We start from the raw sequence: 11,353 nt of genomic DNA, 5'->3' as shown, positions 1-11,353 counted from the left end.
CTGGGTGCAAGGAATGGCCTGGTTATGTGGACAACGGGCATATTTCATACTGCCCCCAGACTGGACAGGAACATGTGCTCCTATATTCCTGTCAGACCACACCTTCAGGATGACTGCAGTGAACACCACTTCTACAGTACGCCGGAAAAGAAGATTAGCGATTCCTGAACTTCAACCACATGACCCGATATGGGGAGGCGATGTGCCCGAGGAATTCAAGTTATGGACTACTGGACAGAAAGTACTCCATTCATTGTTCCCCTGGGTGGGAGCTGGAAAAAACATGCTGAGAATTGAAACTCTGGATTACCGGTTTGGACTTTTCCTGAACGCTTCATGTAAGATCAACGAACAGCAGAACCAGGAAATTGATGCATTACGGATTACAGCGATGCAACATCAAGTAGCTCTGGACATGATATTAGCAGAAAAAGGGGGGTTTTGCGTCCTTCTTAATACCACATGCTGCACTTACATACCAGACGACGTGCATTCATCAAACATGACTGACGCCCTGAATGTTTTGAGACAGATCCAGCAGGCTCAAAATCAGGACTATGTAAGTGATACAAGTGACTGGTTCTCTTGGCTATACACTGGCTCCTGGTTACAGGTGTTAAAAAGACTACTCATCGGAGTTGGGATATTTTTATTTTTATTTTGTGTTTTTGTAACGTGTATATTGCCATGCCTAAGACTCATGATTAACCGCATAATATTTTCTACTGTTGCTGCATATGCAGCTGTGACAAATGATGATGATAACTTTGGCCTGTTGGAACATGAAGACTTTGTGTGATTAATGACGATGTGACAGAAAATGTACGACAAGATGTTACAAACTGATATCTCACTTTAAAAGTTTTTTCTGACAACAGGCGGGAATGTCAATGGAAAATTGTATTTAGTAGTCAGTATAATCTTTTAGTGATATAAGTTTGCTTATGGTAGGATGCTGTTTGTAGTTATTTGGTAGTGACAGGATGTGTGATTTTTAGCAGGCTTGGTTCACCCCCACATCCTGGGAGCGTGGGAGAGGTCGTACCTTGTTTTATTGTTTTAACGTAGCTATGTCTGTTTTAGTCTAAGTGCTTTAACTGCTGGACTTCCTCACCGTGCCATCTAGGGTGGGGGAGACTACCCTCTTTATGACCAAGGATGTACCCTTTGTTCTTTCATGTATATGACCCTTTGATCACATCACACACACACACACACACACACACACACACACACACACACACACACACACACACACACACACACACACACACACACACACACACACCACTGAAGTATAAATAAAGACCAGGGCAAAGCTCAGGGCGAGTCTCAGTCTGGAGGCTGCCCTTGCTAGCAAGAACTCTGTGTGTTTCTCTTCTCTGAGTCTTTACTGAAGAAGTGTTTTAGAATATTTTCCCTAACACAGGAGGCTGAACGGGGCCCTCGGACCCTCCAGCGGAGACAGGAGGCTGAACGGGCCCCTCGGACCCTCCAGCGGAGACAGGAGGCTGAACGGGCCCCTCGGACCCTCCAGCGGAGACAGGAGGCTGAACGGGCCCCTCGGACCCTCCAGCGGAGACAGGAGGCTGAACGGGCCCCTCGGACCCTCTAGCGGAGACAGGAGGCTGAACGGGCCCCTCGGACCCTCCAGCGGAGACAGGAGGCTGAACGGGCTCCTCGGGCCCCCCAGCTGACGAGGTAGATGGCGGCGTGGGAGCCGCGGAGTCCTGGATGAGCTCGTCCGAGCTCCCAGCAGGAGCCGATGCAGAGCCAGAGAGATTTGGGACCCCTGGCTGAATGTTAAGCTGACCAGCGGACCGTACTGCCATCGGGGACTGGGCCACTGGAGACGCGGGGAGCTGAGCTACTGGGGCCTGCGCTACAGGCGGCACTGGAGCTACTGGGGCCTGCGCTACAGGCGGCACTGGAGCTACTGGGGCCTGCGCTACAGGCGGCACTGGAGCTACTGGGGTCTGCGCTACAGGCGGCACTGGAGCTACTGGGGCCTGCGCTACAGGCGGCACTGGAGCTACTGGGGCCTGCGCTACAGGCGGCACTGGAGCTACTGGGGCCTGAACTGAAACAGGTGGCTCTGGAAACTGAGCTGAAAGTGGCTGCGGGGTAGGTGACACTGGTGTACTGGGGTGAAGGCAGCGAGGATGCAGTCTCTCTCCTAAGGGAGGATCAAATGATTTAGCGATAAATCTTGACGGGAAAAGATGCCGATGCTGAGAATACCAGGCAGCGGGGGCTTCCAGGAGGGTAGCTGACTGAACTGAGGGTGGCTGCGAGGGAGCTAACTGAACTGAGGGTGGCTGCGAGGGAGCTAACTGAACTGAGGGTGGCTGCGAGGGAGCTAACTGAACTGAGGGTGGCTGCGAGGCGGGACGTAGCGGTGCGCGATGGCGGCGAGAATGCCGCTTTTTCCTTGAAGTGGTGGTGGGCGAATCGTGGATCTCTGTGGCGACCGGCTCCTCGTCTTCCGACCACATCCGCGCCAGATAATAAGCGGGAGAAAAGTAGTCCGACCGAGGCGGCGAGGGCGGGCGGCCGGTCCGAGGCGGGACGGCTAGCGGGAGCTCCTCCTCAGAGATAAGCCAGGGCTTCCAGCGTAGCTTGTCCTCCCGATACGCCCGCAACACCTGCTGCCGCTCCTCCTCACCGAAGTCCACAGCCTCGGGCATCTCCGTGCAGTCAGGCGGTGGCGAAGATGCGGAAGCCGATGAAGCGGGAGCCAACGGTGTGTCGGTGGTGAGCCTCACCGTTCCGACTCTGACTGCCACTGGCTCATGAGGCAGTGGGGTAACATCGCAACAGCATGGCTCTGGCGAAGGCACACGCACACCGGGCCGCTGCGGCTGCGGATGGAGTTGGAGAGTGGTGACGAGAAAGTCAACGATCAGTGGGTGTAGTGCCTCCCATAACCAGGGAAATACAGACGCGCATACTCCCACTTGCCGGGCTAACTCCTCCCGTTCCTCCACTCCGGAACACTGCAGCCATTTAGTACATAGTGACTCCACCGTCTGGATGATCTTCCTCTCGTGTGTCGCTGGGTCCGGCATGGTCGCGTCGTACTGTCACGGCCTGCGGAGGCAGACCGTGCGGAAATGTGTGTGGAGGACCCAGGAGCGAACACAAGCGAGGATGCAGGAGTGGAGTTAAACAAAAGCGAGCCTTTATTCTGGCTGATGAAAGGAACAAAACAGAGTGAGGGCAGCATAAGAGTAATAGTTCAAACAGAAACCTAAACTGGACATAAACTAAGGAAAAGCTATGGCTGGAGATACGGAACACAGGGGGTGGTAACACAGACGACGCGACACAGACTACATGAAACACAGAGACTAAATACACAAGAGGGATGATCAGGGGAAGTGGCCACACATGGGAACACAGCTGACACAGATAAACATAACATGACATGGCAGGAGTAAACAACACTGACGGGAGACTGTCAAAGTAAAACAGGAAGTACACAGAGGTGCAAACAGGAGGAGAGAGAGAGAGCGCGGGCATAGTGGGCTGGGGAAACATGGAATGAAACAAGGAGGGACGAGGGCTCACAGATACACAGAGGGGCACACAGGGGGTAAAAGCCATGAAGGGAAAACACTCAGGGAACAACACAACAGGGCAACTCAGGAAACATGGCCTAAATAGGGAACAAAATACAAACATACAAGAAAACTAAGAATACTGGGCCAACATGGCCCAGGACCATGATACATACATGGCACAGTCTGACAAAAATACTATTAGCAACTATTTCATTCTTCCTCCAAAGTGTGCAGCACTCATACTGTGCAAAACAAAATGCCAAAATGGAACAGAACAAAATAAAAACGTTGAAAAACAACAACTCTATGAATAAAGTCTTCTGTGTTAACAGACAGTGAAAGAATCAGAGAGAAAGAAGTGTCATGAGAAACAAAACAGATGGTTTTATCAGGTGGGGTTGGGAAAACTGCATAATTCTCTCTTCACTTCCTCATCTCACCTGTTTTGTCTCTCTGTCCTCAACTATATGTACACTATTACACTGTGGTAATATTTAATCAAGTTTAGGGAGGAAGGTGACAGACTCGCTCTGCTTGCCTCTGTTTGATTAGCTGACAGCAAAAGAGGCTATTTGCTAAATGCAGAAAGTTTGGAAGTAAAGCAAACAAAGCAGCAGCAGAGCCAACAGAGCCAACCTAGAACCTAGTGGTTCTAGTTTCACTTGTAAAGAAACATTGTGCACACACACACACAAGGACCATGTTAACGTTTCACACTCTCAGGAACCAAAGCTGTAGGACATAACTCTAGTCTGATATGTTATATACTGCAGGTGAAACTGCACAACACAACAGCTGTGTCAGGCTCTTTCTTGTTCACCTTCAGTTGACTCAGCTCATATTTCACTGCTGTGGTTTAAACTCCTGTTTGCTTTGAAAAGACAATGACAAGAAAACACAATTATGGATTGGATTATTGTAATTATGATGTTCAAAAAACACATTTTAAAGAAAATACATGATTGTATTTTATACAATAATACATAAACGTTGTGCCTGCACAGAGTGGATAGTCAAACAAATTGAATCATCATACATACATTATTGTATATTTATTACTTCATTTTTTTATTCTTATCGCTTTTTTATTATAGCACTAGGAATTAACAATAAGGGAAGGATTCTGGATCAGCGCCATGATGCAAACTTGTGGCCACAGTTTGAGTATGTGAGCGAGAGGAGCAGCGGAGGAGAGGAATTGGACTTTTCTGTGAGAGAGTGGAGCATGTTGGACCCTTTCCCTGTTTCCTTCGGACCCTGGAGCCCCGGACCGCCTTTTCACTGGCACTCTGTACATGTATTCACCTGGTGTTTTCTCACTAAATAAACGCACTGTCTTCTTTCACAAGGAATTCCTGTTGTGCGCCTGAGTCCGTCTAAAGAACGTGTCAGAAAGTGTTACAGACTAGTTGAGAAAAACTGCTGCATATGTTTTTAGTCCGGGTAAGAAAAAAATAAAACTAAAAATTTAATCTTCTGTTGCACCATCTGAGCCCATAGTAGAACCTTTGAAACATCATCATATGTGACAACAGTCAAGACAAAGGCCACTTTAATTTACTTAGCAAAATATCACAAATTTGACCCAAAAGGCTTTGTCACCTGGACACATCACAAACTGATCTGAAACTGCACAGAGTGAATATCAGAAAAATATGATGAAAAATCAAAGAAACAAACTGATTATTATTAAAATTGTGCTGTTATTAAAAAGCTAAGAATATGATCCGGGAGGATGTCAAACAACTTTTTATCCAAAAATTGATTTATATTTGATTATGAGTATTATTATTTATCCATGCGAACATGAATGACTAAGCTGCGCTGAAAGAATAAGAAATACCAACAAAAACTTAGAAAGTTGCAGCTGACCACTGAAAGAGGCACAGAGAAAAGTTTTAAGGCTGTTACCACAACTGATATGTGTTGCTTCTTGAAAATGTTGCTTCTCATAAGCAAGTATCGAACTGAACAGGAAATTCTAAGGCCCCGAGTTTTGTGCTCAGTGAGCCAGACGTAGTTGTTCAGCAGTATCACTTATTAAAATACAGGAAAGTGTGATACAAAATACAAACAAAAAAGAAAATAAAAACATTGTTAAATGAAGTCAGTCAATATCTTGCTAATTGAAGAACAGATGTTTTATAGTTTTTCCTTTATGCTACTCTTAGAAAAAGATATACACACACCCTAAAAAGTTGTGTGTGTATAAATTAACTTCAACTTTGAAATTATTCTGTTAAAAAACAACTTATTTTAACAAATGCAGTATCATTTCCTGGAGTATATGGATGACAAAGACTACAAATAATGAGGACACTTTTTTGTTAAGATGAAGAGATGTTCAACATTTGCATGAAAACTGTCCCAACGAACCAATGGGGTTTGTTGATAACATTAGGCTGTTTGATTGGTGGATCCATCACTAACTAAAAAATGAGGCTTAAAAGGTCCCAGCACAGCATTCACTGCAAGCTGAATGACAGCAATGGCTCATCTGAAGCTTCTTCTTCTTCTGTGTGTTGGTGAGTGAAATATTGCACTTATTTCTCAGGTTGCGACAAATTCTGTGTTACTAAAGGATTATTTAGGTTTTCACTAAACCACCAGATACTGTTTTTGTTCTTCTTTGTCTCTGCTTTGATATCAGTTATTATACATTTGTCAGAATGTTACAGTATAAGGAACACTGTCTCTACAGTATGATTGTACTTTTTCTTCTTTTCATCAACTCTTTGCAGACACATTTCTGCAACTATATTAACTAGAAAGAATATGTTGTTCTTCAGATGGAAGAAACAACCAGTTGTGAGTAAATTATTTTCTTTTTCAGGCATCACAGTCAGCACAGGAGTAGATTTGCACAAAAGGATCTATGGAGGCCAAAAGTGTCCAGACACTGAGCGTCAGTATCACGTGAAACTAAAGGCAACCAATGCAACACATGAAAGTCTCTGTGGTGGCTCACTGATCCATGAACGGTGGATTCTGACTGCAGCCCACTGCTGGGAAAATGAACCTGGATGGTGAGAAAACAACAGTTTCACTTATAAATGTTTTTAATAGAATTTAAAAGTTAGGACAGTATTTCAAATGCTCATGTTCTGTAATTGGAGTCGCTTACACTCATTTCCCCTTGTGCAGGGATATGTATGCAACTTTAGGAGTTCATCCATCATGGATAAAGTTATTATTTCAACGATCTTCAGATAAAAAAAAAAAAGGTCAAAATCACAAGTGGATCATTTTTTGTGGGCATAAATACGATTGATGACATCATGCTACTGGAAATTCCTTCACAACCAGGCAGGAAAACCGTTGCCTTACCAGACTGTGCAAATCCTCCCAACATGTAAGTTGTGCGCTTACCTAATAAGTCTGAATCCTTTCTGACTTTTCCACTTTTTTATTTTTATTTATTTGTATTATGATATTTCTTTATTCACAATGTTGAATATAAATGAAACTTGTATGGTTTGGATACTTACTAAAACAATATATGAAAGTGGCCACTTTCATGAGTAAACCATATCAGCCTTATATGATTCACTATATGAAATAGGCCAAATCTGCCAGTCTTTTATAAGTTTTCACTATTTCTTTTCCATATGGGACAGCTCAATCAACACAATATCACAGTAAAAACTTACATTACACTAAAGAAGGAGTTTAAACATAAACAACAGCAATGACAAACTCCCTCAGCAAGCATAATGTTTTTGTGGGATTGCACCACTATTCAATAACAAGTACAATCCTTCCAACTTTTCTTTATGTCAGGGCTCTGTGGCAGGCCTGAGGTGCCTCAGGCAGGGATGAGGACGCAAAATACAGGACTCATAGAGAATGAGTGGCAAATTAAAGAACCTCAGCTTTATTGCTGGCATGAAACAAAACATAAACCAAACTGAGAATGGTATGACAAGAACACATAGGCAATTCTGAGGATACAACACGACAGCGAGCAAAGGAAAACACAGGGCTTATATACACAGAGGCGTAATCAGGGAATGGGAAACAGGAGGGAGACGCAGCTGGGAGAAATTAGGGGTAACGAGTAGGGATGGGTATTGATAAGATTTTCACGATTCCGATTCCATTTTCGATTCTGTTTAACGATTCGATTCTTTATCGATTCTCTTATCGATTCTTTTTAAAAAAGGAGAACACTAAAGTCAATTAGCTTAGAACTTTGTTTTATATCTTCTCTTTGAACAAGATAGAAATTTAGGAGTAACATGGCCTTACAAACCTAACAGTGAGATCTTAAGAGATCCAGCCTACGGCTCTTCAGTGGTGTGTCACAGGGTCCCCAGGAAAAAAAATTGTAAATGTAAAATAATAAAACAAATATTCTTCTGTAGCAATAACAAAGTATAACATAAATTATTCTGTAGCAATTACACAAGAATATCCAGTAATGTCTCTGCCTACAATTAAACACATTCACTTACCGAAAATCGGGGGCATCTACTGTGGCAAATGGGTGCAAGCCTTTTACCACAAACTGAATCACTGCTCGGTGACATTCGTCTATCCTGGCCTGAAAGGAGACGCTACCGGTAGACTGCAGCGAGAACTGCCAGCATCTGAGCCAGACTCTGTCTGTCTCTCTCATCATGGTTACCTAAATGCACAGTAATGGCAGGTTTTGTAATAAGGCCGATCGCGCTAACATAATATGTGCTGTTAGTTGATTATTTACCTGCCGCATTAACGGGAGAGGACGTGCAAGCGTTACCGCTGCTGCTGGGTTGAGATTCACGAGTCCGGAGCGGAATTAAAGAAGCGACATTCATTTAACGTTATCGTGTGTTTTGTGAGCAAATGCTTTTGCATATTCGTAGTGTTTCCTCCCTTAAATGAAATGTCTACTTTGCAAGTTGCCCCGTTGTCATCCGTTCTCGTAAAGTATAACCAAACTTTTGAGCGTTTGAGCCGCCATGTTTCCTGCCAGGTAAATGACGCTCCGCAACGTGGTGACGTCATTCAGGGCGACTGGAATCGATAAGGGAATCGTTTGCAAAAATGGCAAACAATTCCAAGGAATTGAAACAGTGGGAACCGGTTCTCAACAAGAACCGGTTTTCGATACCCACCCCTAGTAACGAGACAGGGGGAAGCAAAACTGAATACACTGACATAAGACATGGACCTCCAAAGTAAAACAGGAAACAATCCACAAAGGCGCAGATTTGACACTGAACTAAACCTACACAAAGTACGAGGGCACAAGACATAAAACCTAAGAACAAAACCCTAAACCAGAATAAACTGAAACATGGAATTAAAACAAGACAATCAGAATACATAAAAACCATAATACATAAAAATATAACAAACTGAAAATGCTGGGTCAAAATGACCCAGAACCGTGACACGTTATACTGTACACATTAACATCATTAACAACATTAAAAATAGTATTTCTGTGTCTTTTAGACAGTGAATTTCATTCAGCAAGTGGAATATGAAACATGAATGAATATAAAATAGGACCATTTAAGAAAAATAATATAATATAGTAATAATAAACATACTAATACCAGTTTAAAATAAATGATTATCATTTTCATTCATTCCCTCTAAAGAATAACTCTGTACTGTGTAGTCTGTTTGTAACAGGCAGCAGGTTTTTGTCCTTCCCAGGTTTGTATGTCTGGAGTTTAACCTCTGGCTCTGTTTCCCTTCTTATTTTGGTAGTCTCAGTGTGTGTTGTGTTCAGTTTTGCTCCCCCTGTTGTTTGCCTGATTGAGTTCACCTGTGTTACCTCATGTGTCCCATCTGCCTGATTACTTTGTGTGCATTTAAGTCCTTTGTTTTGTACTTTTGTTTGTCTGGATCTCTTTCTGGCTGTGTCCTGTTTGTCTGTTGCAATAGCCGAGCTAGCATTGCCAAGTACTCTATATTTAAAGCTGCTTTTGAGTTTAGTCCTGGATATTGGATCTGCCTGTCACACAGTGCATTATGAGAGTAACGGGTAAATAAGTCATTACTGAAAGAAATGTGATTCCTTTTAAGGCTGCTTGACTAAAGTGAAAATCATACAACATATTGAACTTCTAATCTGTCTTCATAGAGGTGTCCTTTAACAAATGTGAATTTAAAAAACAGTGAATAAGCTTTGAGATTGTATGTAAGATCATCTTGTAGGGAAGTCATGGAATCCATTACCCACAACTAATAAGCAGGGTAATAAGAAAATATAATTTGATATAATATTATAAATGAAACCATGAAAGCCACTTACAGTGTTTGTTGCTCTAACTGATAACACGAGGCTCAGTGAAGCAAAAAATGTATCCAACCATGGAACGGTTTTCAGAACGGGATTTAGAAAGGTTCAAACAAGTTAATGCAGCAGGAGAAGATGGTTATCATGCAGATCAGGGCAGTAGTCCATCAACAGGATGACATCATACTTGTGAAGTTTCAAACCCATGACTGACATTATACCTGCATCTCCACCTGACTGACATCAACGATAATATCACTGAGCCTGGATCAAGAGTTAAGATTCCTTGTTTTGATTTTAGGAGTTACATCCATGACACGCAGTGAATGACAATGAAACACGTGTGGCAGACAGTGATGTGTGATATCTGAACCCTCAGTTACTCAGAGTTAGTAGCTGTAGCTGGACTGGAAATCCCCAGCATGCAGTGTACATCATTATGATTTATTATTTTATTCTGTGTTCACAAGACACGGGTGGATGTGGAATTAATTTGTGACAATTTTTTCTGTTTCTAGAAATGACGTCGTTCAGGTGGCAGGCTTTGGGAATTACCAGGTAGATAAGAACAACAATGAAAGTAAGAATAATTTTCTTGATTAGGTCAGTTTATTTTAAAATCTGATTTTGCTTTGTGTGTTATTATAGTTATATTTAATTTTGTATGAAAAAAAAGTTGTTGTTTTTTTGTCTCTTTTTTTTTTTACAGTGTATATATTATATGCCAGGTTCCCACCTTTTTAGATGCAGTTTTTTTTTAAGAAAACATTTTGCTTGAAAAATATTTGAATTGTTTGTAGAAATAAAGGAAAAGATCATTTTCCTTAAGATTTTAGCTTTTGAAAGGTTATGAATGACTTTTGTTCTTTTCTTTTTTTTTTTTCTCTAGTCACTGGCCAACCACCTCATCTAAAGTGTGCAGACATGCATGTTGTTGACTGTGGACCTACCAGAAACTCTCAATGTGATGCACATGTGCCGTATAACAACAGGCTGTGTCTGAAAGAACCTAATGTAGATACACGTGAGGTAAGTTGACTGCTAACATTACTGTATATCATCTGTGTATGTTTTAGATCTTTTGGAAGAAACTTAAACACAAATTATATTTTTCTCTCTCAGGGTGATTCTGGTGGTGGAGTGATTTACAACAACATGATTTATGGGGTAATCAGTAGCGGTTATAAACGTGCCTGTACTGGACCAGCTGTTACTGTGAATGTCTGTCCTTACATGAACTGGATAAACCAGAAAATTAATCCATGAAGTAATGGAAAATAACTGAAGGAAAATAACATTCAGAATAAACAATCATCTCTACATGAAACTTGTGTGCTGTGTGTTGTGTCCAAAAAACTCACTGAAAAGCCTTCAGCTAATCCAAAATGCTGCAGCAAGAGTCCTGACAGGGACTAGAAAGAGAGAGCATATTTCTCCTGTTTTGGCTTCCCTTCATTGGCTTCCTGTTAAATCCAGAATTGAATTCAAAATCCTGCTCCTCACATACAAGGTCTTAAATAATCAGGCCCCATCTTATCTCAATGACCTTGTAGTA

General features: G+C 42.4%; 1 pseudogene; it reads left to right on the top strand.

Moving 5' to 3' along the window:
* Positions 1-6,021: 6,021 nt before the first annotated feature.
* Positions 6,022-11,079, top strand: LOC113024600 (anionic trypsin-2-like; annotated as a pseudogene).
* The last annotated feature ends 274 nt before the right edge of the window (positions 11,080-11,353 follow it).

The sequence above is a fragment of the Astatotilapia calliptera genome, chromosome 6 (assembly GCF_900246225.1).
Source record: "Astatotilapia calliptera chromosome 6, fAstCal1.2, whole genome shotgun sequence".
NCBI classification, from domain to species: Eukaryota; Metazoa; Chordata; class Actinopteri; order Cichliformes; family Cichlidae; genus Astatotilapia; species Astatotilapia calliptera.
Note: the sequence above shows the minus strand (reverse complement) of the source record. Positions and strands in the feature narration are given on the sequence as shown.